This window comes from Labeo rohita, unplaced genomic scaffold, assembly GCF_022985175.1.
Source record: "Labeo rohita strain BAU-BD-2019 unplaced genomic scaffold, IGBB_LRoh.1.0 scaffold_164, whole genome shotgun sequence".
NCBI classification, from domain to species: Eukaryota; Metazoa; Chordata; class Actinopteri; order Cypriniformes; family Cyprinidae; genus Labeo; species Labeo rohita.
This window is the reverse complement of record NW_026127824.1, coordinates 108468-122284: the sequence shown is the minus strand read 5'-3', so window position 1 is coordinate 122284 and position 13817 is coordinate 108468. Positions and strand designations below refer to the sequence as shown.

Here is a 13817-nt window from a genome sequence, read left to right as displayed (position 1 = left end):
AGACCAGTAGTTGATGTTTTTTTTTTTTTTTTTTTTAAGATGAAAATGGTGTCGTGTGAACGCCGCCCGAATGTGTGAGAATTCACACCCATCAGTCCAAACTGGGTTCAGAGATCATCAGTTTTGTGTGAGTTAAGATGTCAGTTCCTCTTCTTTAGTAACCAGTGCGGTCAAACAAACTGAGTTCTCACAATCAGCAATAACATGTTTCCAAACAGTGAAGTCAACACCCCCAAAATACTGTAAAGTGTTTGTGACGTGTGGCCAAGTTTAGTGATGATACTGGGAACTTGTGCTCTGCATTTAACAGGGTTTCTGCAGGGCTTAGCCAGTCAAATGTATGACTTTTTATGACCTTTTTATGACCATTATGATTTAAATTTATGACCTACACAAATTATGAGACAAACGGAATCCCGCGCTGTACTTGGACCAGGTAACGTTACTGTCGGAGCCGAACAAAACTGACTGATCGCCTGCACCCGCTGCAGACCTTTTACAGCAGTTTTATGCTTTTCTGACTTGGCATGCGACTTTAAGCATTGTATGCCTAAACTAGCCAGCTCCAACGCCTTTTTACACAGTGTGCAATAGCCTTGATGCTGATCGTTTACGACGGGCTTAAGCCAAAAACTAAAAGCACCGTCTTGGAGCCATAGCTCGTTAAATGTACACTTTCCCATTTTTTATATAATTAAACTAAACAGTTAACGTTAAACTAAGCAACGACTTACAGTGACGAGCTGAGGAGACGAACAGTAGGCGACGTTTGAGAGTTGGAAATTCTCAAGTTTTTTTTTTTTTTTTTTTTTTTTTTTTTTTCCCACAAGTCTGTTTGCTGTATTGCCACATGACATGGACCGTGTAGTGTAGTTCTGGAACGCTGTGTTACCAAAGAGTATAGAAGTACCAAGAGGCGAAACTCAATGCAACAGTTCCGCCCATGACATTTGCTGCCGCCATTTTGGACTGACACCTACACAAAACGCCGTAGAATATGACCAACTTACAATGACTTATGTAAAGTTTGTATATATATGTATTTATATCTAAATTAAATATTATAGACAGGTCCCCTTCACCAACTGACTAGACTGTTTCATACTGCTTACTGTTTACCAAGTAAACCGATACAATTACTGCAAACCCTTTACTTACCCATATCTATGTTCTATTGTATTTTTTTCCTTGTTAAGTTAAAAAACTTAATGTAGTGAAATAACCAGATTCATGTTTGGTAGTGATAGAGTCATGTATTTTTTTTTTTTTTTTTTAATTAAAAAATACATTTATAAAAAAATGGTACACATTCATAAAAAAACTGTTCAAATTTATCACAAAATATGAACACCTAGCAACCATTGTCTCAAGGACTCCAACTATTGTGACTCTGTAATTTGTCATGTATTAAGTGAACACTGAACTGAAAATAGTAATAGATCAAAATCAAATAAGCAACAGAGATCAAAACCACCACCGGCAATTGTGTTAGAAGAGATTAAGAGAGAACATTTTTGTACTGTACCAAGCTGAAAGTCGGTTTGGAGAATTGTGTGAAGAGTTTTGCAAAAGTGACCTAAGTATTGAGAAATGTGTCCTAGCGTCTGTAAAAAACTGTATTAACTGTATATAAAATTCAACCCGCCAAAGTGGTAAGTGGGAGTGACTGTGTTACCCGCTACAGCTGAAATCAACCTGCATTTGGCGAGTTGGAGGATGTTAATGGCAGTCCTGCTAACAATTTAATATGTACTGTAAAATCAATTCATAGTTAAAATATTTCCCCTTGTTATTATTATTACCTTTGTGGATCACTTGGAAACCGGTGAAACGCAAAATCATGCCTGGTGGATTGATAATTGCTGCAATTTATTGATTAATTTATTAATTTATTTATTACGTTTCAGCCACTTGCTCGCTCGTATCTTCTACACACTTTTTGCAGGTGTCAGTCCAAAATGGCGGCAACGCCTCCGCAGCGCCATCTATAGACTGTTAATTTAAGACGTGGCTAAATGTAATTTATGACCTGGCTAAATGTAAGTTAGGACCTTATATGGAGAATATGGACGTTTTTATGACTTTTTATTACCTAAAATCCTTATTATTAAATTTATGACATTTTATGACTTTTTATGACTCCATGGAAACCCTGTTTAACCAATCACACACAGCAGTGAATAGTGAACACACACACACTGTGAACACACACACACACCCAGAGCAGTGGGCAGCCATTTTTCATCAGGGAGAAGTTGGGGTTTTGGTTCCCAGAACACAAAGATAACAAAAGATAACCATTAGGGTTGAGAGAGGAAAAAAGTGTGTGTTACTTTGACCACACTGGTTTTAGTTATGGAGAAATCCAGAATTACACTTTCATTGGCATATTTTAGAGAATCTTTATCTCTGTGTGCAGTTGTCTTGGCCTGCAGGACAGACACAGATGATAAAAAAAATTGTTGTATTTGTTATTGTCATTGATAATATACACAAACAGTCAGGAGCTCCATAGTAAAACACTCCGGCTGTATGTGAAATCATTCCCAATACCCTCATTCATGTTCCCTACATTAGTCCACTAATATAGTCCAGTTAAATCAAACTGAGTGAGTGAATTCAGACACTGAGTGCTGGAAATGCTGCTATTAAAATGTAGTTTGTGTTTGTTGTTTAATAATTAATTTACACTTACAAAAACTGGCAGATCCGATAATAATGAAAACATTTATCTTGACCTAGCTTGTATAATGATAGAAAATACATTTCACCATACATATACTGTCACAACTGCCACTGCGTGAGGAGTCGTAGGAATAAACTCAAATAACAGTCTTTAATGAAAATCCAAAAGGGAAATACAAGGCAAACAGGAGCACAGGTAGTACACGACATGGAGACACAAAGACATACAACAACACCAGACAAAACTAAACAGAACAAAGCTTAAGTAGAAAACTAAACAAGCGAATTAATGAATCAAATGAACAATCAAACATGAGGGAGAAACTAGGTCAGGAGGAGGAAAACAAACCAACAGATAATCAATGGGCTTATACATATACACGTTTGCTATGGGCTATTTTATTATTGACAAATAAAATATAATATTACAAACAGCTGCTCAAACAATTCAAACACAAATGATCAATGTGTGATATTGTGATAAACACTTCATGTATCTTTGCCTGTTCTCATAATTAGTGTAAACTGACAATTAATTAGCTGCAATTAATTAATTGTGATAATAGAGGCCAGTTCAAAAAACTTAATCTGGATCAGAATGACATGGATTTGGAAATCACATTTTACTATCAAGGATCAGGTAATCATACTTTTCTGCTGGTTTTTCAGAGCAAAATTGTATTGGATGACAATGACTCAGATACACACTTTTTCAGATGTGGGAAAAACATGAGATGGGTAACAAATGTTGTATTTTTGGACCGGTTTTAAAGTTTTACTTCATTTTTGTTGCTGAAATGCATCCTTCTGCTGGGATCAGTATAATCCTGATTTTTGATCAAAGGCATCACAATCTACTAACAAATGCTGAACAACACAAACCGACAACTTGATCCCAATCAAAACCAAGATTGGATTTTGTGATCTAATCCAAATTCACAATCTTTATTGTAAATTTTCAAGATCTGATCCAATCCAACAGCTGAAATCCAACCACACAGATAGAAAAATTCCTGAGATCCAGATCAGACCCACACCTGACACTTTCATCTGACTCACAAACTGCGTGGAAAGATGGCACTTGGGTGATCCACTCCTGTTTGTCAATTTGGGCCACAAACAAGCCCTAGGAAGGCCACATGTCAGCCATGAAAATGAATAAAATAAACCATAACCTACCCAATCTGGGCAACATTGATTTTAATTCTGGCTCAGATCCAACACCTTGCTCTGGCCCACTGTTTAGACTGATGGCATTTGGGTGGTTCACTCCTGTTTGCCAGATTTGGGCCTCAAGTAAGCCTTAGCATTGCTGCATAAGCCAAACAAATAAACCAAAACTGGCCCTAATGTGGGTCACAGTTCATTTTTAATCTAACCCTGGTCTTCCTCACATTCCTCATGTGGTCCACATGCTGCATGAAATAGTGACATTTTGGCAGTGGTCCACAAGCAGGCCACTGCACAGCCACATTTTAACTAATTATGAACCAAATAAACCATAAATATACATTATCTGGGCCACACTAAGCCTTAAGTGAGTTATGCATCAACAATACTCAACATATTGTAAAGAGAAATTTAAAAATGTCCTCCCTAAATGTTCAAATAAGTTCCAGAAATGTGTCCTACTTGGTAAAATCATCCCAACCCAAGTTTTGCACAAGCAGATGTCACAGATAAACATTCAAAGGCACATTCCAAGACTTTAAAAACAGTTCTTCACAAGTTTGACCCTAATTGCATCTCACTCAGACTCTATACACAGTAAATCTATAAGTGTCACAGCTATGCTGTGTTAAAGAGCACACAATGAAGACAAAACGTTATATATCATAAATCTTTAATCCAACAAGGGTAAATCCAAGTGATCACATCAAAGTGAACATAAGTACTCAGACAAAACAAGGTTAATTAACTAGGCACAAATGAACTGAATAATACAATCAACACAACAAAGGAAATGGTGCATCAAAAAAGCATGTTTTAAAAAATAATTGCTGGGTTTGTACTGTAGCCTTATTAAGACTCATATCCAGATCAGCCTGTATCAGTGAACTGTTGCATCCTATGATCCTACTAAAAGTAGCCAAATTCTATTAGGCCATATTTACAATTTAAAACTTGCATCTCAGTTAGCCAGTGTCAAATGCTACATCCAAACCAGAATTGGCCCTGATCTGTTTTATAATATATGGGGCATATCTGCCATGTCAAATGTGGGACAAGTTAGGATTACACACTGATTAGTGAGTCCTGACTGTGTCCTTTCTTTGCCAAAACTGGCCCAGATAAATTTTAGTATAACTGGGCCACATTTGCTGAAACATATGTGGACCACATTTGGTTTACACCCCGATGAGCCTTTGTCAATCATGCCACATTTTCGCCAAAGGTGGTCCACAGTTGGTTGGCACTATTTGGGCCATATTCACTATTTACCACATGGACCACTTTAGGGTCACATACAGATTACATATTATCATCAACACTGCATATTTGCCTACAGAGACCCACATGTGATTTGATACATTTGGGCCACTTCAGGCTTGCAACTATTTTGTACGGTCCATAAGAAGACCAGCAGTGCCGTATCATTGCCTTAAGTGGCCCACATCCACATGCAGATTCATTCTGAACAACCAGCTCTAGATGATTTAATGACAATGATCTGAGAGAATAAGACTGTGAATTGGGATTTTTTTAATAAAGACACACAGACAGCTACTGTACAAAATAACATGACAAAATGACCAGAACAACATATAACCACAAATAAACAAGAGCTTGTTTCCTAATATGTAAAAAACACTGACAGTATTTATAATGACACTAAACAAAACCATTAGGAGTCAATTGTATAATATGTAGTTTTGTATAATTATTTGTCTGATTTGTGATGGTTCTTGTTCACAGAGGCATAAATTTGACTGCAGTTTCCTGAGCTCCAGCTTCTGCTCCTCTGATGGAAGCGTAAGTCACTTTATCATCACAGCGAACCTGAATCAACATCACAGTTACTGTTTTAACACACAACTATTACAGCATGTTGTTTGAGCTCAATTCAAGACACATTTAGAAGAACTGCATATAATAAAACTGATATAGGTCATGTTGAGGAAGTGTTTGCTCACCTTGTTCTTTTTGTCTCGGTTTTTCTTGTTCACAGTAACTAACTTCAGTATAAATCTCATCATCTGTCTGCTCCTAAACACATAAAACCTACAGGTTTAGTGAAAATCTATTACACACACAAGGTTAGGATGACAGATCCTACTGTACATGACAGGAAAATTACCACAGTAACTGTCAAATATACACTGATATGAAAAAAAATCGTCTGTGGAGCTCATGGACACTAACAGCTCATGATCAACCTACAAAACTCACCACAGAGTCATCAGTCGCTCTTCTGACACCTGAAAAATAATGCCATGGGAATAGTTATGATCAAACACACAAACCAATCAATTTCTAAAAGAGTCTAACAGAATTCTAGTGCTGCAGAATAGAAACATTATTTGTGTGAACTCATTTTATCTGTAAATACTAAGTCAGATGTTTTTGTCTGTTGTACCAGAATATGAGAAACTGTAAAAACTCACCGGCTCTTTTTTTCAGAATCAGCCAAAGAATCAGAGCAGGAAGGAGAACAGCGAATGAAGCGCCGACAACAATCACAATCACTGAGACGATACAGAGACACACATTCAGCATTACTGTGTTTAACAACATATAGAAAAACAACAAACAACAAATAAAATGGTAAATTTAAGAGCATAATTAACCATAGTTATTGTGAAAAAGAAAAAAAAAATGATTCAGAGGATTCATGAGGTTTCACTACATTTAGATACTGATTCTAGTGTGAATTTAGTGTCTGAAATGAGGATGATATACATACCGTGATTCAGAGATATTGGTGTGGTGTCTGGATTCAGTGTTGTTGTAATGGAAATAGAAAAATCAGCATTAAGCCATTTCTTTTACTCAAAGGGCACCTATTATGCCCCTTTTTACAAGATGTAATATTAATTGTATGGCTCTCCTGAATGTGCCTGTGAAGTTTCAGATCCAAATACAATACAGATCGTTTATTATAACGTGCTGAAGTGTCAATTTTGGGGTGGGTCTAAAAAGTGCTGTTTCAGGGGTTTGTTCCCTTACATGAAAATGAGCTGCAACTTCGTGCCCAGCTCCAGAAAGGGGCAGAGCCTAGACGTCTCTGTTTTGCATATGGCAAAACACAGAGAGCAGAAGCAACATGAGCAAGTGTGATAGGACAGACATTTTTACTGTACTTGAATGGAACAAGTACACAATTTCTTACCAAGAGTTGCTGAACACTGACTCAAAGCATGCATTCTGCAGACGCTTTATTTTGCACACTTTTTTTTACTGGTTTCACTTTCGTTTTTGAAATCTATCAAGGTTTTTTTTTTTTTTTTTTTTTTTTTTTTGGACTATCAAACCAATTACAATGCTCCATGTAAACGCACCTGTAAGTGCCAATGAATGAATCAAAGTGCAGTAGCCTGTTAGATGATCTTTTAGCTTTACAATCCTAAATCCAATAAATGTATAATTAGTCAACGAACAAGGTAAACTTAATTACCTTACGGTTTTTGTTATATTCATCAAGTAATCCATGAAAACTTGCGGAATGTAATTACTTCCTTTTATTTACAAGTAAAAAATACAGGCAGAAAAATATCAATAACTTACAAAAAGTACTATATAAATAAACTCTTATAAACATTTGTAAAACCAAATCGAAGTTGTGCATATTTTTGTAGGAAATTTTGTAAAACTCCTAAGAAGTCTTTGTAAAACTCCTAACACCAACATCATTGAATGTTTTATGATCATGAAACAGATCAAGGGTTTTCCTGACGGGACACTGCTTTCAACACAGCCGATCGCACGCAGATAAAATGGCTGAGGATATGGTAATGCGCACCTGTCAGTCAATAGCGGTGGGCGGAACTACCAAAATATGATGTAATTTTGCAGACAGGCTCAAAAGTGTTTTTGTGTTGATTTTGATGTTTGATTTGGATCACTGTCCTGATGGAAAGATCCAACCACAGCTTATTATAGAACTTTAACAGATGCAGTCAGGTTTACATTTTTTATCTGTTGGTGTTTGCTAGAATCCATTATGCCATGTATCTGAACAAGATGTCCAGGACCTCTGGCAGGAAAATAAGACCACAACATTAAAGATCCAGCAGTATATTTAACTGTGGACATGGGGTATTTTTTGTACCAAACCTATCTTGAGTGTTTGTTGCCAGAAAGCTCTTTTTTTAGTTTCATCTGACCACAGAAGCCATTCCCATTTGAAATTTAAGTTGTGTCTGACAACTGAATATGCTGGAGTTTGTTTTTGGATGAGCAAGGAGGATTTTTCATAAAACCCTCCTGAACAACATGTGGTGACGTAGGGGCTGTTTGAATTTTTTTTTTTTTTTAGTCTTCTGACCCCAAGACTCAACTAATCTCTGCAATTCTCCTACTGTGATCCTTGGAGAGTCTTTGGACACTTAAACTCTCCTCCTCACCATGCATTCGGACGATGGTAAGATAAGCTCTTTTCTTACAGCCACTTTCTATTTTGTGAAGCTCAAAAATCTTGTTCTGCACATCAGAACTATATTATTTGGTTTTTATGAGGCACCACGTAGGATTTAATCAAACTTCGCTTATCAATACATACGTAAAACACGTGCATATACACCTATAAATTACTTGCATATACATGTATACTATTGGATGTTCAATATATATATATATATATATATGAAATACATGTGCACACTAATATGAAATCCATACCAATACATCTTTTATTAGTAATGAATACATATACACTTGTGAATAACTTGTATATACATATTAACTTAACGCATGCATACGCTAATAGACACTCGCTTATACGTATAAACTTGATCCATGCATATACACCTACAACAACACGCACATATTCATATAAACTCGCTGCATGCAGACACACCTGTACATACTCACATATACATATAAACTTGACCCACGCATATACACCTAAAAGCACTCGCACATACATATAAACTCGTTGCGCGCATATACACCCATAAAACAAACATACAAAATAAATTTCAGGTAAGACGCATGCTTGAGTTGTGTATATACATATATGCAAGTGATTTCATATGTGGATGTGCGTGAACTTTTCAGTGTAAACGGAAGGCATTTCAGTGTAAAAGGAAGCAGCGGCACTTCCGGCGGAATTTCCAGATGCCGGGGCATTTTAAAACGCTTAACGTGACTTAATGCTTTAAAATAGTGTTTTAAAAAGACATTTAATATAGCATATGATGTACCAGAGGGGCGAATTTCCACTGGGCACTTTTCAAAGTCCCGTTCAGCACCGCCGAGAGTTCGCGCGATCGTTCAAACAAAACCGAAAGTAAAACGCGCACGCGCCTTCAAAAGCAATTTTAATACCGCGCGTTTAGAGCGCGACTCCCCAATGTGAGCAAATTAGGCTACATAACATATTTAGGATGTTATTAGTATGTAGGCTATTATAGGTTGTGTAGTTGTCTATAGCTCTGTATCATGTTTGAAAAATTTTGGTCTCTATTTAAATTGTTTTAACTATGTTCTGTTCTACTTTCTGAGTATGAATTATCATATGCAGTAAAAGCATGGGCGTCGGAAGCAAAATAAATGTGGGTGGGGAGTATATGCCATTTTCTGTAGTGTGGTGCCTTACTATGTATATTACCTCTTCCTTTTACACTGAAATGCCTTCCGTTCGCACTGAAAAGTTCACGCACATCCACATATGAAATCACTTGCATATATGTATATACACAACTCAAGCATGCGTTTTACCTGAAATTTATTTTGTATGTTTGTTTTATGGATGTATATGCGCGCAGCGAGTTTATATGTATATGTGCGTGTTGTTGTAGGTGTTATATGCATGGATCAAGTTTATATGTATAAGCGAGTGTTTTTAGCGTATGCATGCGTTAAGTTTATATGTATATACAAGTTATTCGCAAGTGTATATGTATTCATTACTAATAAAATATGTATTGGTATGAATTTCATATTAGTGTGCACATGTTTTTCATATATATATTTTGAACATCCAACAGTATACATGTATATGCAAGTAATTTCTAGGTGTATATGCACGTGTTTTATATATGTATTGATAAGCGAAGTCTGATTTAAATCCTACGTGGCGCCTAGGTTTTATTCCTTGTGATGGATGATTAAGGAAATTTGGCCTTTGTGCTCCTCATATTTATAATCGTGTGAAACAGGAAGTCATGGCTGGACAATATCATACTCCTAATCATTCTAGTGTGCTAAATAAATGCAAATATGAATGGGAATATACTTCAGAGATATTTTACTCATTATAATTTCAATAAGGGTGCCAATAACTGTGCCCAACATGCATATGAGAAAAACATTTATTTCATAATGTAAGTTTCCCCCCACTTTTAATTGTTTTACTTCAATGAAAGGTTAGCATTTGTGATTTTTTTTGAATATAAGATCATAAAGATAAACAAAGCAAAATTATTTTCATAGCCGTCTTTGCTCATATTTACCTATGGTGGCAATATTAGTGGATGGCACTGTACTTTGGTTAAAAATTCTCAATGTTTGTGTGAAACAACACCCTTTTTAGCATGTCAAAATCAGCTCTGCAAAAATCAACATAATAATAATATAATAATTATAATAAGTTTATTTTATATAGCGCCTTTCTAGAAACTCAAGGTCGCTTTACAATAACAAGAAGATTTATACATAACAAGAGACAACAATAACAACAATAACAACAGTCCATATTCTGATGGATTGTTCCTTTAAATGCAAATGAGCAAACTAGATTGTTTAATTTAGCCACATTTAGAGTGTTTAGTAGCAAAACTTGCTAACTAGCACGTTATTAGGAAAGGTGATAGCAGAGACTCGTATAAAAAAAAAAAACCCTTATACTCCGTTCTGCTGTAAGTGAAGCTGGATCACGAATGGATTTGCATGAACATAGACACATTTATGTAGATTGGGAGGCGCATTCCATTTACAAACAAACGTAATCCACTGCATCTTCAGCAGGATTAGGAGTAAATGACGACCACTATGTTCATTATTACATCCAGCAACACAACACCTCAATCACTCAATCTGAGATATTCTTGTCTAACTTACTTCCCTGCTCCAGCATCAAAACAGTGGAGGTTGGACTGTTACAGCTGATTTAGGGCGGGTCTGAGGTAAGACACTCATGTCAAACAACTATCGTGGGAGCAGCCTCTGTCGGTGTGACAGTATTATTTTGGCTATGTAAAAACAGGATTATTTTAGAATTTGCATGGACTTTTATCAGTAGTGTTCTACATGACACAGTGAGGTGGGCGCGCTGATGTTTCATTCACGGTTTTATTTTGATACCAAAGCCTGGAACTGATATGTTTTGAGTTTGTGTGCGTCGGCACGATTACTTCAACTTTCCACATACCAGCAAAATCAACTTAAACAAAAAACAAATAGAATGTTGCTTTCTGCCATTTGAGTTTCCTTTCTGTCACAAAACTGAACTGAAACTCAGCAAATATAGGCTACGTTACATGTTGCACTGTTTTTTCTCTTGTCTATCTGTTAACTAAATTAAATATATTTCAGGTATTTATTCCTTGTATGTATATATGTACTGCAGATTTTATAGCCTATATATGACATTATAATGTGATATACTATTTAATATTTTCACATGTAGGTGGAAAAAATGTAATTTGTACTACTGTCTGTTTAGAATAAATGAAAAAAAAAACCTAACATAGTAGATTTGTTTTTTGTTTTTTTCTGTTGTACTGAAATAATCTCAAACTGTGACCATCGAACCAAGGTATGTACCAAAACGTGACATCTGTGTATCGTTACACCCCTCCAACATACACTGCCAACACATTAATGTTCAAACAACATGTAAAAGTGAACTTTGCATCCAAAGACCCCTTTAAATAAATAATCATATCAGGACATCACTAGTTATGATTATTTTAAGAGTTGCATCAGACAATAAAACATTATGTTCATGACTCATAATCTGACAGAACTGACATGATGATTAAACCAGTTTGTGAGAAAAACTGCTGAAGTGTGTCAGTGATGATGAACCTTCCACAGGAGCTGCTGCTGTAGTTTGTCTTGAAGTCGTCTCAGAGTTTGATCTGCTGACTGGAATCAGTGTTGAAGTGACTGGAGCTGCAGAAGATGAACATTCAGATACATCATAATAGTGCAGAACATTAAAACCATATTTTCATACTTGATGATTATGACATGCATTTTGTGTTTCATTATCAGTGTTTACAGTGACAGTTGTTTGGAAGAGAGGGGTTACATTCGTTGCGTGGTTATTTTGCAATTCTTAAATTATATGCACCTAAGATTGATTAAAAAAAAAAAAAAAAAAAAACAAAAAAAACATTAAAGAGAGGTCATATGGTATTTTAAAATGTCCTACTATTGTGTTGGAAACAACAGGTTTAAATGAATCTAAGGTCAGAAAAATGTGTAATTTTTCATAATATACATTTAATATTAGAATCATTTTGCAATGATTTTGAATCGATTTTTTTTCAGTTCTGAGTTTAATAATCTATAAGCCCCTCCCCATAAACCTACTCTGCTCTGATTGGTCAGCTGGCCAAGTCTATTGTGATTGGTCTTTCCGTATACAATGGACTGCCAACCCATAGCTAAAGTTTAGCTGCTAAACTGTAAACTGTAGACACTTGTTTATCTTTAATGGACTAGCATTTATTGATTCTCATGTTGAACTCGTCAAGATTTATGAGTTATTTGTAAAATGACAGCACACAACAACATGTTCAAATTGTACTGCTGTGGTATCATGAAAAAAAAATTTAACCACAGATTCTTCACATCATCTTCTTTTAACAAAGAAAACAAAACACAGCACAGAACACAGCGTCTTCTGGACACAATGGAAAAATCACCTTTTGTTTTTCTTTCCAGAATTGTTCTGGAAGGCTCATGCTGACTGATATATATATATATATATATATATATATATATACACACATATACATATACATATACATAATTTTACACTCTAAAAATGCTGGGTTAAAAACAACCATTGCTGGGTAATTTGGCAACCCAGCGCGTAGTAAATATTAGACAGAACACATGCTGGGTTACTTTGACTCAGCTGGTTTGGTTAAATGTTTTTACCCAACATGTTGGGTTGTTCTATTTAAGTCAATTATCGTTTAAAAATTACCATTAAAAACAAAACAAACAAACAAACAAACAAAAACATATTAACAGAGGCTGGAAATTAAAAATCAAACACAAAATTACTAGAGACCACAACAATAATCAAAAGGTGAACATTTAATAATAAGGACAATAACAGCCATGGACAAAATATAAGACAAATTGAATTTATTTGAGTGAATACAGCATAGATTATAATATTACTTAGAAAAAAAAAATAATAATAATAATAATTCAATGTAACATTTAAACATTTTAATTCAAGTGTGTTCAACTGTTCTCTGTAATCTGAGTCGTGATGGGCTGCTGTTCACCGGGGGAACTGTGAATGTCAGGCCGTCGCCTCATGTTTGACTCATAGTTGAAAGATGTTGTGACTGACTCCATAACCTGCCCATAAACAAACAGTACTGACATTAGAGAACATACTTTAACAACAACATAAATGACACTCAGTGTTATAATGAATATAATCTTTTTATATTATGCAAGAATAATTAAATTTCCATCATGTGAAACTCATTTAACAGACTGAAATCTCATTCTTGTATGTTGTGTTGTATACAATAATATAATTTACAGCACAGTAAAGAGTTTATAAATGAAATAAAATGTATACAAACCTTTATTTCACTGAAGAAGTGCACCAATCAGGCGGCGATGAGAACCGCTCTCTCCTGTAGAGGATGAAAAAAGCCTGTGCTCTGACCGTAACTCAACAGCTGAAGTAAGTCTGTGTTGGGTTGTTTCGTTGGAGGGAGGGGGGGGGTGGTGTTTAGTTTCGGCGGTCAGTGAGATTGACCAAGACACTAATG

General features: G+C 35.6%; 1 protein-coding gene and 1 pseudogene across 1 annotated transcript in view; one reads left to right on the top strand and one right to left on the bottom strand.

Moving 5' to 3' along the window:
* LOC127158680 (uncharacterized) overlaps window positions 1-13817 on the top strand; it is a 138318-nt gene that overhangs the window by 20462 nt on the left and 104039 nt on the right. The gene's annotated exons all lie outside the window — the stretch shown is intronic.
* Window positions 5563-13817, bottom strand: part of LOC127158681 (uncharacterized) — a 44000-nt pseudogene continuing 35745 nt past the window's right edge.